This window comes from Amphiura filiformis, chromosome 18, assembly GCF_039555335.1.
Source record: "Amphiura filiformis chromosome 18, Afil_fr2py, whole genome shotgun sequence".
In the NCBI taxonomy this organism is placed as follows: domain Eukaryota; kingdom Metazoa; phylum Echinodermata; class Ophiuroidea; order Amphilepidida; family Amphiuridae; genus Amphiura; species Amphiura filiformis.
Window position 1 is genome coordinate 36,679,203 of NC_092645.1, and position 14,769 is coordinate 36,693,971.

Sequence of the window (14,769 nt, forward strand, 5' to 3'; positions counted from 1 at the left end):
CTACATGAAAGGCGACGTTTAAGGGGGTACTACACCCATTGCATTTTTTTGCATTTTTTTGCATTTTATGAAGAAATGAGAAAAAGAAATTGGACAAAGTGGTATGCAAAATGAAGGGGCAAATCTTCTCGTTCAATTGGTGGCATCAGTATCAATGAAGCGTACATGCTTCTAATGATATAAGCCAAAAGGTGGTACATCACTGATGTTTTAAATTCACTTCATTTTGGAAAGCTTACTATCAACGGATTTCGTTAAAATTTTGGATATGTGTTGCTAACACATTAGGGAAATAATGTTGATATGTAAAGTGGGAGTAAGTAGTCCCTGATTTCTTTTATGACTTCATGAACTTGGTGCTCCACAACTATAAAAAAAAAAACCGGTTAAAATGCTTTTATTTTCAATGTTGAGCTATATTTTGTATTTTGAACTTTCGACACCATTTCACTGAAACTTAATTAAGCCATAGGTAACAGGTTACCACAACCACACTACAGCAATGTTGAAAAAGATTGTATTTTTTGTCACCTATACCACCATATTAGGTAGTTTTCCGTAAGCTTCATTTTTGTGATTTTGGTAACTATTTGCCCAATCCATCCCAACTAGGCAATCTAAATTGTACTCACCATTTACATCCCAAGGTATTTTAGTATATCCACCTCACATATTTCCATTATATATCCAGTAACAGACAAAATATCAAAATTGATGCCTCATTATGACATGTATGATATCACAGACTACCACATGTTGATGCCTGAATTTGACCTGAACCAATTGACATATAACCTGACCTTTGATGACCTTATAGCCTTTTTTAATCTCTTTTCCTAACAACATATTATAGAAGATAAATACATGGTGTAGTATTAAATTGTCTATGTGGAAGAGATTAGGCCTATTTAATTTATTCAGTGTTATAATCAGTGAGTACATTTCTATAGATGGTATAACAAAGGATTTAATGTATTCTATTCATGTACCCTACTTGAACATGTTGAGTTACTAGGATACATGTAAACAAAAAAATATATAGGGCTAAAATTACTATACAATGGTTTAAAAGCACCTTTTTTTTATTATTTTATTTTTTTTATTTCACATGATCCGTGCATATATCGCCTAGCTATAAATGAAAAAATATTTTTTAGACCAATCAAACCCATTACGTGCAGGTACTAGATAAATTGCACACTTATTTAAAAGAAAATATTATTTGGTATCAAAATAAAGCCCATAAAATATAGAACCAATATCAAAAACAATTGAAGAACTAACTATTTTAGAAATAAAAATACAATAAAAACAACGTACTCGATTTACCCCCTTCCGACGCTACATCGCGCGTCATTTATCAAAAGTAGAAAATTGGGCGCTTTCCGGATGACGTCATTGTGGTTACGCGTTTAGAGTTGCGTTGACATTTTTGCCGGGATAATTTGATAACAGCGATCGCGATCTAAATATCAGATGCAATAATCATGATAATACAACCACTTATATAAGTATTTAAAGGTCAAGAAAAAAAATACCAGTTGATTGTCCACATGTTATCAAAAAGAGGAAGTGGGGGGCCTTTTTATTTATCATTTATTATTTTTTTACAATGCAAATGGATTTAGGCCTATGTATTATTCCCGGACATTATTAGTTGTGTAACTTGTAGAGGAGGATGATAGGATCGAGGCTCTTGTTATTTGATGGTTCTCTGAGCATGCTGAGAGGATGATTAAAACAGAGCCTCTAAATTGTTTTAAATAAGTTATATTTGGCTTTTGGTTTAGGTAAAGACGTTTTAATAACATTAAAATGTCGGGTTATATAAAGGTCATGATAACGTTTTAAAACGTTTTGTATGAAAACACACTACAACAATATTTTTAAATGTTTTCTAAAAATGTTATTGTAAACTATTTTTGCAAACATTTTTGCCAAATATTGTGTCAATACTTAAATAACATTATGTTAAAATATTTGAACCCAGCAAACACAAAATGTTCTTAAAATGTTTTTTTTTTCAAAACCTTTTAATAACATTTAAATGTCGGGTTATATAAAGGTCATGAAAACGTTTTTAAACGTTATTGCAAATATTTTGGGCAAACATTTTTCGCAAAATATTTTTTCAACCCCAAATAACATTCTGTTTAGAATGTTTTGTATCAAGTTTTCAAGAATGTTTTTGGAATGTTATTAAAACGTTTTTATACCCTTTACATAACCCGACATTTAAACCTTTTCTGTAGAACATTTTTGTTTGCTGAGTAGTACATTATCAAAAAATGTTTTTTGTAAGGTTATGAAAACGTTTTATACTCTTAATATACCCTTTATATAACCCGACATTTAAACGTTTTCTGACAACCTTTTATAACCTTTTGTGAATGATGTCGAAAACGTTTTGTGTTTGCTGGGCAGAAGCAAATCTAAACAATTGACAATATTATTAACTTTTGAAACAGTGAAAAAAAGTTTTCCCTTATAATAAAGAAAATAGCATTAAACATTTCAGACTCCCTCAATGGCAATGCCATGCGAAAGGAAGCGGGCCGGGCGGGGACGATCAATTGTCTGTTTTTTTCATCATCGTCAAGCATGCAGCTTCCTATTTTACTTATTCATAAATTCAACCACTGGTCAACATGACCAAGATATGATTCCGATGACTTTATGTAGGCCCTACATGGCATGTATAAAACCATAGAACCAATTATTATGAGTAGGCCTAGGCCTATGATAGTGACGATGACGAAGGGAATATCGCCAAGATTTGCCGCAACACATAAATTGCAGATGATGTGCCGGCGCGAACACCTCCCATGGGTATTATTATTATAGGCCTATGTATAGGGCCTACCTTAAAATATTCAAGAGATGACAATTGGTTTAAAAAAAGCCTTTTCTTCCATAAGTTAACTTTCAAAAGCGCTTGTTTTCATACCCCAAACATGCCAAAGTAGGCCTAGGCCCTTTTATTTTGCAAATTTATTCCCCTAGATGCCATGTGTTATACGGGACACTTGCCAATATTATTTGAGCCGTTGGCACTGGGGCAGTAGCTGAACGGCAGATGAAGAACATGACATGCAAGCTGTTCTTGAAATAAATTACGAGGAGCGCCTACAAGCATACATAGGCCTTCAAAAAGCCTATGCTACAAACATCAAATGGGAACTAACAGGCTAGTGCTTTTCTTCTTTTTAGGTCTCCAACACTAGAGCCCATCTTGGAACCCAAATACTTGAAGTCTGTGACATGGTTGATGGTACTACCATAGACTTCAAGTGCTGGTTGGGCGTTACAGTTTGCAGTCATATATTCTGTCTTAGGTACGCTGATGACAAGGCCTAGATCTGCTGCTGCAGTTGCAGTCCTAGTAAGCTGTGACTGGGCCCGGGCTATGGAAGATTCCAGCAGGGCAATATCATCAGCAAAATCCAGGTCATTCAGCATCTTGGCAGGATACCTGCTTGACCGACGTGGGTAGGTAACAATGCCAGCATCAATTCCATTTTTCATAGGCCTTTAAAAATAAATAAAAATAAATTTGGCTTTTATATATAGCGCCTTTTTCCAGATCTCGGAGGGTTCAAAGCGCTGTAATTTCGCTGCCATGGTACTGCCACAATCAGATCGCATCATCTAGGCTGGATGCTGCCGAACCTGTCGCAAATCTAGCCGCACTTGGATTGTAACATCCACCAATTATCTTTTCAGCTCCCCAAATTTCATTGGGTGAAGGAAGTTTTTGATAACCAAACAACTAATCGCCGATTTTTGAGAAGCAGGAGGAAACTGGAGATCCCGGAGAAAATCTGCGAGCATGGATCCGGGATCGGGATAAACCAAGTTCACATGAGTCTTTTGGTCGCGCGCCGGGGCTTTAAGTTGAACCCGGGACCTCAGTGTGCAGGGCGAGAACCTCGCCAACTCGCTCTCCCGAGCCTGACTTTTGTTTTGAACCTGGTCCCGTCCCATAAGTGTGTCTCAACACGGAGCGACCGTTTAGAAAACAAACAAACACACTTTAATCACTCGCAATTCAGCTTCCAAACTTCGGAGTCAGGATCGGCTTGCGTTTTAGGCCCGGCGGTTAACCGCACGCCCGCGAGGTAGGCTAATTAGGCCTGAAGAAATTAAGTCGCATGTCATTAACCCGAAACATCATTGCCTTCTCTTTCCTATCCTCACCAGATATTTCAGAGGAAATAAGTAAAGAGTTGCCTCAGTAAAAACAAATGATACTCTGAGACTCTTGCAAAAGCCGAGCAGCTATCACTGACAGCTTTGACTTTGTCAATATGAAGGCCTAGGCCTAACTTACTTATGTTTCCCCGTTGTTGGCCAATTTTGTAGGCCTAGCTAGAATTTATATATAGGCCTATCATAGAAGTCATTATAGGTTTGTAATTTATATTATAATATCCTTTTTAATATACTTGTTAGGCTAGGCCTAAAAGGCACAGAAAAGTTCATTGCTGTAAACACGTTCATGCGTTGGTTTAGGACCAAGTCTGGACTATGCAGTGTTGCTATGCAGCGGAAAGGATAACCACTTTGACGTCACAGGGGTTGCCACGTGTCTCTGCACTATTAATTGGGCGGAGCGACGCGACATTGGGCGCTTTGTCTTTATTTGCTGATTTGGGGGGTAAAATAAAGGAAAATTGCGTTTATCATTTTAGAAATGGATTCTATATGTTATCAGCTTTATTTTGATACCAAATATGTTTTTCTTTCAATGGTCCCTTTAAAGGGGCATTTCGTGATCCACAGCCTCATCCCCCCACTTTTCTCAAAAAAAGTTGAGATTTTCATATCACTGGAAACCTCTGGCTACATAATGTTTATGTACAAAATATTTCTTGCAGATTAATTTGTTTTGCAAAGATATCGTGAAATTTGAATTTCGTTCTGGTGCACCAGAACGAAATTACAATGCATTGTCTATGGAGCAGTGTAATATACGTAATCATGCATAACTCGCAAACGCAAAATCGGAATCAACTGAAATTTTGGGAATAGGCTTTTTTCGTGGATATGTACTGAAAAATGTCATAAAAAGAGGATGCTAGGATCACGAAACACTCCTTTAATACTTAGAAAAAAACCGAGAAGTATCCCCCTGTGTCACACAGGGAAACTTTCTCAGAGGTGAATACAATGGGTTGTCAATAGCTGGAGGCTTCTATTGTGGATGTGCGTTTAACTGTTTAATGTTAGTTTTGTTGAGATAACTCTATTCAGCCCTTATAAGTACATTATTTGCCACTCAAGCATTAACATATAATAGTGATACAAATTACATGATGAGGTTGAATAGGTTTACTCTTTTTGTTAATATCATAATAGCTTGCTATGCAATTTAGTTCTTCCCAGACCATTGCGGATTCTGGTTTCTAAATGTTGGTTTATTTGAGCAGAGAAGATGATTTGAGATTCCCTTCTGATCATGAGCTGCATAAACATGTTTGTAAAATATGACTTTTTTTATCCTTTCGTGTGGTGGAGAGAATGGATAGATTGATTGGGTGTTTTTGCTGGAAGGAAATTGCCATATATTACTAACATACATCAGTAGATCGATAAATAATTATTGAACTGTTGAATAGCAAGTATTATCATGATCAACAGTTACTAGAATGTTCTGTTTTAGATAAGTAGATAAGTTAAGTTTCACATTCCTGTTATTAATAAAAGATCCACTCAGTAGTCAAGCAATAAGCCCAGGGTGGGGTGTACCAATTAGAAATGGGCGATGGGATTGTGCGACCACATTTACCAGAGAAGATGCATTTACCCTCATTTTCACTCTCCTTTTTGTGTTTCGGTCACCCAATGGCCCGATTGGAAATAGGTTTCAACAGATTTTAGATAAGCTCTTGCCATATAAACCCCTTTTCTATATAAAAGGAATTTTGCCCTGTCAGTCTCTTTTTCAAAAATTATACTCAATTTAGGCCCAGACTCAGTTTATTGATATTTTTGTATTTTTAAACACGGTCCAAAGCTACACAGGTCTCACTGTAATTAGGAGTGAATTGGGAGTATTAAGCACCCAAAATTAGATGTATTATATAAGGACTGAATTGTCCTTAAGTTTAAGCAGTCATGCACAGTGAAGCACCAGTAAAACAGAATAGTGTTGCCACTTAATACACACAAGGAGCATTGTGCCACCCAGAAAGTATTAAGAGTAGCCCAAGGTTTTTCTATTGTAAGTGATTCAGAAGTTAGAAATCTCCTTTTGTGGCAAGACAATTGTATCAAAACATTGGCTGGCTATTTTGAAAAGAGGTTTTTCTAGTCAAATAAGAGATTTGCATTTTATCCTACCATGACTAGTATATGTATTCTAATACACAGATACATTTTGTGCTCTATAATATTAGTTTATTTTAAGGAAGTGAAGATAAATTTATAACCAAAGAAATATTATTTAAAAAAAATTAATACACATGAAGAAACAAAATGTAAACCCGTCCTTCCTAATTTAAAGATGCATAATTAATGTATACAAACGGCCTAATTATTCTTAAACATTACATTTAGTTATTAGATTTGTTTAACAGGAAAGTAGGCCAAGTGAATAATTATGATAACGAAATATTAACAAAAGAAAGTTATCTATTAATTAAAACATTGACTTAATTGGCAACAAATCATGATTAGTATGTTTAAGCTAAAGTCAGATGCTAATGCTGTATATATTGATTGCTGTATACCGTATATTTAACACATATTACTAACAATACTTAGTAAACAGATACAATAATATATAATTGGCCGCTGAGACGCAATGAGAGTTATCATTGGAATTTAAGTTGAGATTGCCCGAGTACCGACTGTGAACTCAGGTACGGTAGTACAGTGGTAAAGCTCTGGACCGGTAATCCAGCAACCGGGGTTCAATCCCCGCTGAGTTCTGATTTTTCTCTCTCTCAATATTTTTATATGCCAGTTTGCTCGAGCCCCAATCACGCCATTTAAGGGTAGACGAGGTATTGTTGGTCGAAAAGCAACCTAAAATCGATTTTCATTATCTAGATCAATATATTATTGAAATTTAACACATTGATGTTTTGCAAAAGTTAGTTCTACAAATCGTATACTTTGCAAACTTGCTTAATTTATTGTTGTTAATGAGTTATGTACGTTTTAAAAAAGTGTTGTTGTTTCAGCCCTCTTTACAACGTAACTCAAGAACCGCAGCACCTATAAAAGTATATCTGTGATATTTTAATTCTTCTACACACTCGCTATGAATTAAGCAATGCAGTTTTTGCCAAAGCTCACTACCATTCGTAAGATGCTGTGAACTACCAAATCACAACAGTTTAAAATAATCAATAACCTTAAACAGATACTTGTTAGTTCTAGATAAGTTAATAAATCACTCTACTGAATGGCATCACTGATTACATTTCGTCCTTGCATAAGGCTGCGTTCACATAGAAGTATACTATTCGGGTATACGGTGCACGTTTTACAGGTGTACGCGTATATAGTTCAATCGAGCAAGGCAATTTCATAGTACCGGGTCACATAAGGCTACGATCGCATAGAAGTATACTATTCGGGTATACGATGCACGTTTTGCAGGTGCACGCGTATAGATTAAATCGAGCAAGGTAATTTCATAGTACCGGGTCACATAAGAGCTATTCGAAAAGGCCGTATACCAGCGTATAGTATAGTATAGTGGGAATCGCGCGTGTTCGATTTTAGTGCAGCGTATACCATCCAAATTTTAAAAACCTAAACCATATGTGGGCAAATTCATTTTTTTAATAGATGCACTATCTAATTCTGCACATTATGACACCTCATTGAATGCAATGTGACCTCAAGAAGTAAAGTTACAAGCATTTGATAAGACGAAGAAAATGGGTAAACTGATATACTCGCTATTCGCTATATGAAATACGCTCATTCGATCAGGCTGAGTTCACATAGTATACTCCTATATGAACTCAGCCTGATCAAATGAGCGTATTTCGTATAGCGAATTATACTTCTATGTGAACTCAGCCTTACAGATTTATCTTTTGCTTGCCACCCCAACATTTTAAACCTGGTATACATACAGGGTGACTGATTAACCATTGAGAATGTTGATAACAACAAACAGATGAATGTAAAATGCAATGCCAGAAATCACATTTATGTGTGAAATTTTACCGGGGTATTTACAAACACAACGATTGAAGAATTTTGAACTAGTTTGGCTTTCTTAAAATATAAATCAATGCGTTTCAGGATTTTAATTGGGTTTACCACTATTAAAATCCAGTATGATAATTAATGCTCTAGGATGTTTTAAATCAAGACGAAATTAGGAAATAAACCAAGCTAAACTGGCCGTGTTTGCCGTCTTCTTCCAACTTCAATACTTCAATGTGTGGTTTGCAATCGCCATGGTCGTAATTTGCGTTGGACTTGCAGTTCAAAATTCTCTTGGATATGTGGAGAAATGGGTACATCCCAATCCCAAAGAATAAATTCTACAATATTTCAATAAAAAGGGTTAGACCTGTGATCCAAAAAGGAGAAATTATTGGCCCAAAAATCTTGAAAATATTGGACATACTGCATGAACTTTGAGGTAAGCTTTAGCACTACGTAAACTTGTATGGCTCAAAATTCAGACGGCTTGCCACAAATTGCTAGCCCTATCCTGCCACTCGCCGCCTGGGTTCTGTGTGTTTAATTGTTTAGGGGTAATAATTGCATCAATTACTTGTTTAAGGTTGGGGAAAAGACAACTACTTGTTTAGGGTAGCAAATCGTGCAACTTATACTTGTTTAGGGGGGGGGGAAATTTCAGTCTCGGAAATACTTGTTTAGGGTGCTTTTTGAGAGTCCTCGGACGCGCCTGATACCCCCTCTTGACACTATAGTGGCCCCCTCGGGGAAATTATACCATGGTCAGCCAGGGTCAAATAAATGGATAAATAGGCCCAACATTCTCAGTACGAGTACTTACTCTGCTGTCATCTCTAGCCTGAGCAGTCTTCCGCAGTAACCATCTCGCCAAAGGACACCAGCAACACCAAACAGAGAGAGATCAAGAGATATTCGCCTTTGAGTTCCAGCTAGTGTGAGTTGAAACTGTCTTTATTTATTTTGTTCTTCAATTATATTACTATAGGCTTCAAATTATAAAAAGTCCAAAGTTTTGAGATATTTTTTTCAAAATTAAAAACAACTTGTCTTCTGCAGTCAACACCCACGTGGAGTGGGTTGAGAAAAGTAGTTGATGTGTTTCATGTTTCATGAATTTAATCACTATTTGTGTTTTTGATATAAACTTCGTGCTGAGTTATGTTGAAATACATGCATGTTATATCATAGATTGTGTGAATGTGAGATGTGCGCATAGTATTTAGGATAATAGATATGATTTGAGATAATTGCAAAAGTTCCGGGCAAAAGCTATATCCAATTTATAAAAATACTTGGTTTTGTAATTACAATGATATTTTACTGTAATTAAATTTAATAATTATGATAAATGTACTTGTAATTGAACTATACCGAATAGTTTGCATGTTTGAACTTTGCCTATAGGCTTTAGTATTCCCAATTATGTTTTTCATAACATAACATAGCCTTCAGTAAGAGTGCAAATTTATCTGTATATTATTTTTGTGATGTACCGTAGAACATGCAGACTATTTATTATGATAGTTCTGACCAATTTTTTGTTTGCCTTGCTTGCTACTATTGTAATAGTTCTATTTGAACTTGATACTATATTTTTCACTAGAATTAAATTTCACAGCAGTTCATGCTCCTTTATTTAATATTTTGTTCGGTTTCAAAGGCGGATTTAACGTTAAGAGCCCTGTCAGTAAAGTACCATGGGCCTTCTAGATGCGGAATCAGCAGATGTGGGAGGACGGGGGGGTGTCTTCGATTTTTTTTGGTACCACCGGTGGAAGACTTTCGGATGCTGACTTCCTCTATACCTACTTTTTGCAACTCATCAGTATAACATTTTTTACAAAAAGCACCAATATTTGCCTAAATTGGGTACTTTTAAGGGAGCTTTTGCCTAAACGCGCCTAACCTGTAACCTGTGTAATTTCATAGACGACGAATTTCGGTGTTACGTTTCCTGGATTCACGTTGATACATGTTTACGTTCCGATTTCTATTAAAAAAAACTTTAAAAAAACTGTCGTGCTGAATAAGAAAAAGCTGAAACCATACTTTAAATTACGATTACTTGAGTTTTCACATTCACGGTCCACAAGGAATGATTAGAGTTTCAAGGTGATAACAAATTTGGTATCTCCGCCGAGAGCTTTAAAATACAACGGCGAGTACAAGGTGTCTCATAGAATAGTTACGTGTAGAAAATGGAACGCATTCTGCGAGGGTACGACAAAACTATGTCACGTTTTCAGATATTATTTATTCACACTTCTTATAATAATTGTCTGCTAAGTTTCAACTCCGCATTTTAAAAGCAACGTAACTTTTGTGCGCAAGATGACAGGGGGTGTCAAGAGTGACTAACAATCAAAATATCGCACAACGAGAGTTGAACACAAGCACGTCTTTACTTTCATGTTGTTTCTTTATTACTTTTTATTTTTGTGGTTGAACTTATTGCACAAAAGAAACATTAACAAATTAAATATTGTATGGACGTGCAAAGGCTTTATTATCTTATCGTGACCATTTGTGAGGAGTTCAATGTACTACTGAACTATCTGAAGTTTTATGGAATTTTCCCAAAAATGTCCTGATCTTAAGGTGCAAACAGCCAAAAAGTGTATTATATATACTGTGATTCAGTATGAGCTAGTATCCAGCTGCAAATAAACCAGCACAGTTTTGGTATTTCATCAGCACATTGTTCTTCTAACAGATGCAGCTGGACACATAAATTGTCGGTGTTTTTGTACAATAAACCTCACCTCTGGGTGCAATTGCAGTTATTAATTAAATGTTTTAAAGTGCTTCTCATACGCAGTAAACCGCAAAAAAACGTGTAGTTTAAAATTACCCAGTAATTAGGGAGCACGGTGGCCGAACAGAACGGGTTCCGACTCATAATCTAAAGGTTGCGGAATCGAGCCCTGGTGACGCCATCGTGTTGTGCCCTTGAGTAAAGTACTTTATCTCGATTACTATAATACTCCACCCAGGTGTATAAATGGGTACCGGCATTCTTTAATGCTTGGAAGGTAACAGACTCGCTGTGGAGGAGGTCAGGGATCGATACGAAGGGATAAGCATCCTAGGTTACATGACCAAACCGGAAGCTGTAGCCTAGGTCTAGACAATAGGCGGATTAGCGGCCATTTTGTCTTCTACATGATTTTATTCACGTATCCTTATACTTTAGTACACAATATATAAGTTAACAGGTTTACAATTATATTTTGAGTATACAATATATTCTGTAGTAAATCGATCAAATGACGGTGATTGTTCTGGTGCTTGATGCTTGATAGAATTAAATTGTCTGACCAGCTAGTATTCTCCTCCGCCGTCAGTGTGATTCCAGTCACTCCACGTACCGTATTGCGAAGGTGGAGGAGACTAAAGCTGTATTGACGAACACGCATGCGTTAAAAATGGTGTAGCCTTAGTCGAACAGTAGCGTGACGTAGTTCCCGGCATTGTTCCTATGCATTTTCACCCTCCTGAGGAGGTGTAGCGATCAATCGCTAATGAAAGAGAGACGGGCACTCCGTTCACTGTTTATATACAGGTTCGCCTTCTTTACCTTACTTTTTACCCAATAATAAGTCTCCAGTTTTGATCATATCAATGCTTGCTATTAATTTCGTTTTATAGGATACCATATAGATTAACATCATGAAGATCTCGTTGATCATCTTCTTGTGCATCGTTGGAGTCTCCATGGTTGCAGGTTATTTAGCAGGTAATTATTATAATTTAATATTCAACCAAAGAGGCAAGACTACACTGCAAAAACTCCGCTGTCAATAGTAACACCAAGGGTGTTAATTTTAAAACTGAGTCAAAAGTGACACCAAGGGTGTTAATTTTAACACTGAGTCAAAAGTAACACCAAGGGTGTTAATTTTAACACTGAGAAAGTGTTCCGGAGGTCTACACCCACAGGTGTTGATTTACACTGCGGGTGTTAATTTGACTTTGCTGGTGTTAATTCAAGATTTTAAAGGTTTACACTGCTAGGTGTTAACTGCTAATTTGACTCTGGTTTGGTGTTAATTTAACACTTTCCCAGATTCAGTTTCCAATTTTAACACTGCTGGGAATTAATTTGACTTTGCTTGTGTTCATTTGACACTTTCCCAGTGTTCTGAGAGGACTACACCAATGGGTGCAGGTGTTGTGTTAACACCAGACTTTGGTGGTGTTAACAATAATTGGTGTAATCATGGAAACATTGTAATATTGTAACAGCATTTATTTTCAGATTATAAATAACATTGAACTCGAAACAGTCCAGCTAAGTGTAGTGTTAGATTTTTAACACAACAGTTTTTTGCAGTGACACCCGAAGGTGTTAACACGGTTAATATAACACCAGACCCATTCCATGTCAACTCCAGGGATGTGCACCGCAGCACCTCTTCAATTTTTTTTCTTTTTCTATGTGGTAGTAGATATTGATGAGAAAGTACAATTGAGCTTCATACTCCATTTCGTTTTCCCGTGGCATCAATTTGAAATTTAGGGGGGTCAGCATAAAAGATGTGTCGCAACGCGAAAGACGACGTTTGGAGGTCCATAAATGTATAAAGGGAACCCTTTACAACTTTGAAAAGTATGTATCCTGGGGTACTTATTTGTGTAGAATTCAAATCTGGCATCAGAAAACTTGTAACTCCTTTACTTTAAAAGATATAGGGCCTTGAAAATGCAACTTCGGCCATCCAGGACCAACTTTGGGGGGTCAGAACTCCAAAAGTAAATTTTAAAAGTAATTTTAATGTCCATTTTTTGGCCAGTCAGAGCCCTTTGGTAGGACATTACTCTTATCCAATATTGAGCCTATTCGAATAATTTTAGCTGAAATATTACCCATGCAAAACTCCAATTGTACATATTTTGTACATTTTGACCTCCCTGAAAACCAATGTCAGACATTTTGATCCACCATCAACTTCAGGTATGTTGAAAATATGTCCTTGGACAACATTTCTGAGAGATATTGGCTTTGGGACTCGATGATTTCAACACATCAGTGATGTTTGCATTCTCCATAGAGTTGTACATAGGTCATTATACATGCGAAATCAAAAATGTGTACAACTCTATGGAGTAAGTGATGTGTTGAAGCCATCGAGTCCCAAAGCCAATATCTCTCAGAAATGATGTCCAAGGACATATCTTCAACATACCTGATGTTGATGGTGGGGCAAAATGTCTGACATTGGTTTTCAGGGGGGGTCAACATGTACAAAAAATGTATAATTGGGGTTTTGCATGGGTAATATCTCAGCTAAAATTATTCGAATAGGCTCAATATTGGATAAGAGTAATGTCCTACCAAAGGGCTCTGACCGACAAAAAAATGGACCATAAAATTATTTTTACTTTTGGAGTTCTGACCCCCAAATTCGGTCCTGGATGGACGAAGTTGCATTTTGAGGACCCTATATCTTTTAAAGTAAAGGCGTTACAAGTTTTCTGATGCCAGATTTGAATTCTACACAAATAAGTACCCCAGGATACATACTTTTTAAAGTTGTAAAGGGTTCCCTTTATTTATGGACCTCCAACCGTCGTCTTTCGCGTTGCGACACATTTTTTACACCGACCCTCCCTAAATTTCAAATTGATGCCACCGGAAAACGAAATGGAGTATGAAGCTGAAATTTTCGGGATTGTACTTTTTCATCAATATCAACCACCACACAGAAAAAGAAAAAAAAAATGAAGAGGTGCTGCGGTGCACATCCCTGGAGTTGACATGGAATGGGTCACCATGATTTAACACCAGAAGCCGTAACACCAGCTCAGTGTTGCAAATTTTACACCGGAGTTTTTGCAGTGTAGGAGAGGTCCCGTTAGTAAGGGAACTCCGCCATGATATTTGATTGTCACGGAACAAGAGTATACTATTTTTACTCTTCAAACTCTGGTATAATCGGATTTTAAAAATAAAAAGTAGCCATATGCTGTGAAGATGTGATATGATTCACCACTAAATACTTATCCCTTATAAGCAGCCGGTTATAGGTGTTACAATAAGGTATAGACGAATCTCAATTCATGCATTCCTACACCTCACTGGCAGACATAACTGGGTCCCCGTCGGCTACAATGCACCCAAAATGTGAAATGATTCGGACTTGGCGGGAATTTTAACCTGCATTCCATCACCCGTTTTACACCTGCGGCGAAAACACACGTAGACAACACAACTTCTACATGGTCTATTGCCTTTTACATGCGGTCGTGTTCACACAGTCGGATGTAAGTGAGTTGATTGCGGATAATTAGCATTTATGCAAATTAGCTCATTAATTATGCAAATATGCAAATTAGAGGGCGGCTTCACTATATAATACATTAGAACATATTAGAAACACTTTGACCAAGTTTCAGGGCAAAAGTATGCAAAATAAAAGTACCCTGAACATTTAAAAAATGCATTGATTTTTAGCAAAATATTGGCAAAATTTGCAGTCCTTTTAGCTCATTAACTATATTGATTATTGACAAAAACAATAGGATACAAAGAACATATAAATTGATGTATTATGGAAACCGTATGTCCGATTTGCTCCAAACAAAAGGCATATTGAT